Consider the following 4,703-nt stretch of genomic DNA (forward strand, 5'->3'; position numbering starts at 1 on the left):
TTTTTTTAAAGAGAAAAACCAGGTCTTCAGTTCTGTGCTGCTTTTATAACCTGTTTTGTCCTGCTTTTTATCAATTAATTATACATCAGAACAACCCACTGATCAACTGATAGATTATTCCCTTGGCCTTGTTTTATTTGCATACTATTTATAATGTGTGTTCTACTCCACACCTGTGAAAACAGCTGAAAGTCTCAAGGGGGGCTGCCTAAAGAATCTTGCTACTTGAGCTGGATAAACTCTTGATATGAAAAATAGAATTTAATTTATGTTCTTTTCTTTATGTGAATTTTGATTAATTTTTTTCCCAATCATTTGGTTGCTGGATTACAAACTTTATAATACTTTACTGTTACTTTATGTAATGGTAGATGTCTATCGGATGTTGTGCAGTGTGACTGGTCTTAATCACACAGCATTGTCCCTCTTCCTGAAGAATAGGGGGCTGACTCTGACAAAGGAAGAGGAAACACAGTTAGGATGTACCAATTACCTTTTTTTTTTCCCAACAGAGAAGAAAAGTACTGAACTTGTTCTTTGCTCAGTCATTTCACTGAAACTTGTGAGTAAATCAGGTGTCTGCAGAACTGAGAGTGTGGAAATTTCTAGTCACAGTAGAGTGTTACATATACTCCACATGATCCATTCATTGATTCTTGCATGATTTAATCATATAAGGATCAGAGGTAAATATCTTTTAAGTTAAGCACTACTGTGGGCATTACATGTAGGCCAAGAAGATCAAATGAAATGTAGTCATACAAAAGCATTTTTAGTTTTACCTTTCATGATGTGCCTAAACTATCTGAGAAACAATAGTGTGTTTGCATCACTGCACTTGCATCTGTTTAGTTTTCATTAACGAATACTTGGCATTCAATGTAACGTTAATTGTCTATTGATGCTCTGTCCTGAGGTGACCACTGTTTTTGACAGAGAGCCTCTAAACGAATCAGTGTATAAACACATAAAGAAGGGAATTTATGATCTCAGTTCTGTCTTCTGTTATGCCTAAGTGACCAGACAAATTAAAGGGGTTCAGACACAGATAATCTTGAAGATATTCTTTGACTCCATGCCTGGTATTTTGTAGATATCTACATATATGTGTATCATATAATATGTGAAAATTTATTAGAAAATTAATATATATTAATCTCAGATTAAAATACATAGTTACAGTTTCAAAGTGCAGAAATTTGAATTGCCAATGACCATTTTAAGAATGAATGTGGCATCAGACTCTTCACCTAATTTTTTATGAGGTTTTCTGGAGTCAACTCAGTAAAGCTACAGCAGCCTTATATACAGAATACGTAGAAATATATTTTAAAATCAGTGTACTGAAGATGCAGCAGTTTATGCTTAACAATATTACCCATGATGAATATGTTCCTAAAAGGACACTCCAAAACTACACTGAGATTATTCATCCAAAACTGTCTTTGCCAAATCATAGGGTTTTTTGAACTCTCTTTACAATTAATAACCTAACTTGTAGCACTGCAGGCTCTTGCCCAGCAATAATCTTACTTAGAGTCATGTCTCCTAAGAAGGATGACAGCAGGAGTTATTCTGACTGAGTGCCAAAACAATACTGCAAAGTCTTCAAAAGTTTTAATTTTACAGTGATGAGATCCATGGTATCAGATAAAATGGTGTGATCCCATGAACGTTGCTAAGACAATAATGTGGAGATGATCAAGCCCAGATCTTGCAATGAATAAATGATCACAAGAAGTAATCAAACAAATTGCAGATGTCATCATTCTCTGTTGAGCACTGAGAAGCATCTTGGAAATAGAAGACTGACAGATTTCAATGCCTGAGTTTACTTTTAAGAAATTCTTTACTTTTTCATGCAGTTGGAGATGATGGGAGGTTTTTTGTAGTATGATTTTTTTTTCCTCCAAACAATAACCGATGCAGCATTACTGCCATCAACTACTGAGCTGGCAAGTATTACTGAATACTGTAATTTCTAATGTCTGTCTTTGCTGTTTCCATCCCAGACTAGGTCAGAAAAAAACAATGACCTGGAATCTTACTTAAGTGATTTATTTTGCATCTCAGGATTGATGTCTGTTTGTCAGATTAGTTCATAACATAGCTCTAAACATTGCCTTGTTTTTCCAACTGTATAATATAAATGTTTAATATTTGTATGATAAAGGGGCAGCATAAGGATAAATAAAATAGCAAATTAAATTTGGTTAAGCCATCTGTTCTTTTTAGCATCTGATTACAAGCCAACAGCACATCAGTTGGCCATGGCTGAGTAAACCTTGGCCTTTCCTACTTAACACTGAGTGCAGAGGCTAGTATTACCTATATCTTTGGAAAGATTCAGAAGGAAGATTTAATTTTTTTAATCAAGAAGGTAACAAAACCAGCTGAATCCCCCAAGGAGAGTGTGTAGTAATTTCCTTCAGGACATGTATTTTGCCTTAAGATTAGCACAGCTGAAAAAAAACCTGTCAGCTATTGTAATTATGTTGCAGTTGTTTGCTTTTTTGATGGTTAAAAATAAAGCCTTCTGTGATGATGTCACTCACAAATAGTATTCTCTCTGTTTAGTGACATGAGCTGTAAGAAGTTTTGATGCTAATAATTGGCTATATTTCAGCTGAAATTCATTTTTGTAGTAATTTCTTATTTCAGTTTTAGGAATAGAAATACTCTGGTACTCCACTTTGTAAAGCTTATGAAGGCTAACTGCAGACTGATAAAAGGAAAAAATACACACCAGTTTTAGCATTTCAGAAGCATCCTTTATCCTATGGAGCCTTTCATCCCATTTGCTATCAAACCAAGTCCAAAAATCTGAGGACAAATACTGTCTCTTTTTCTAGGAGTTTCAGTAGATACAGATTTTCTGCATCAGATAGTTTGTTGAGCTATATTTAAAAAAGTCTACTAGCCTTTCATTACAAAATATTGTCAGTTCTTATAATCTTTGATTAACAAATTTATCTGTTTAATATTGTTTGATATTTATTGTGTTCCAAAAGATCAGTGAAAAACTCCTCAATGCTCAAATCTTAATGCTGCTTAGCAAAATCCTAACATGTACCCCAGACCAGCCACATGTGTTTGAATTATGGGGACCCACTTATCATCATTTATTTTTTAAGGTAATATGTGCTAACCTTAGTTTTGAAAAGTAATACTGTTGAATATATTCTGAAGACCTTTGAGAGTACTTTGAAGAGATCAGGATCAGCAGAATTGGCTATCCAGCATGTGCTCCAAGCTTTCTTGGTACTTTCTCTGTATTTATATATTAATAATATTGCAACTTTTAATTCATCAAAGGTTTTTTCAACTTTAGTGCTCTGGGACATGGTCATATCCTTCTGTTTTGGTAGCTATGTGTAGGTATCTTCTTTTTATTTATTTATTTATTTTTTTCACATTTGCAGATGCTACTTAACATGTTACCAGGAACTGGATAAGGAGAGAAAAGAATGGGAGTGATGATATCTAGGGTATGGAGCAAAAAAAGGTATTTCTCACAACTTTGGGATGTGTTTCTACTTCTGCTATTGACTCATCAGGTGAGAAATAAGTCCATGGGACCTGATGAGATGCATCCACGGGTCCTGAGGGAACTGGCAATGAAGTGGCTAAGCCACTATCCATCATATTTGAGAAGTTGTGGCAGCCTGGTGAAGTTACTGCTGACTAGAAAAGGGGAAATATAGCCCGCATTTTTAAAAAGGGAAAAATAGAGGACCCAAGGAAGTACAGGCCAGTAAGTTTCACCTCTGTGCCTGGCAAGATCATGGAGCGGATCCTCCTAGAGCACATGGAAAATAGGGAGGTGACTGGTGACAGCCAACATGGCTTCACTGAGGGCAAATTGTGACTGACAAGTCTGGTGGCCTTCTACAATGGGGTTACTGCATTGGTGGATAAGAGAAGAGCAACTGATGTCATCTACCTGGACTTGTGAAAGCATCTGACACTGTCCCACACAACATCCTTGTCCCTAAATTGGAGAGACATGGATTTGATGGGTGGACCACTCGGTGGATAAGGAATTGGCTGGACAGTCACACTCAAAGAGTTGTGGTCAATGACTCAATGTCCAAGTGGAGAGCAGTGACGAATGGCGTTTCTCAGGGGTTGGTGTTGGGACTGGTGCTGTTTAACATGCTTGGGAACATGGACAGTGGGATCGAGTGCACCCTCAGCAAGTTCGACAATGACACCAAGCTGTGTGGCACGGTCGACACGCTGGAGGGAAGGGATGGGCCATCCAGAGGGACCTGGACAGGCTGGAGAGGTGGGATGTGCAAACCTCATGAAGTTCAACAAGGCCAAGTGCAAGGTCCTGCACATGGGTTGGGGCAATCCCAAGCACAAATACAGGCTGGGTGATGAGTGGATTGAGAGCAGCCCTGCGGGGAAGGACTTGGGGGTGTTGGTGGGTGGAAAACTGGCTATGAGCCAGCAATGTGCGCTCGCAGCCCAGAAGGCCAACCGTGTCCTGGGCTGCATCAAGAGAAGTGTGGCAGGTTGAGGGAGGGGATTGTCCCCTTCTGCTCCACTCTTGTGAGAACCCCCCTGCAGTGCTGTGTCCAGGTCTGGGGCCCCCAACATCAGAAGGACATAGACCTGCTCGAGCGGGTCCAGTGGAGGCCATGAAGATGATCAGGGGGCTGGAGCATCTCTCTTATGAGGACAGGCTGAGAGAGTTG

The sequence above is a fragment of the Strix uralensis genome, chromosome 9, assembly GCF_047716275.1.
Source record: "Strix uralensis isolate ZFMK-TIS-50842 chromosome 9, bStrUra1, whole genome shotgun sequence".
NCBI classification, from domain to species: domain Eukaryota; kingdom Metazoa; phylum Chordata; class Aves; order Strigiformes; family Strigidae; genus Strix; species Strix uralensis.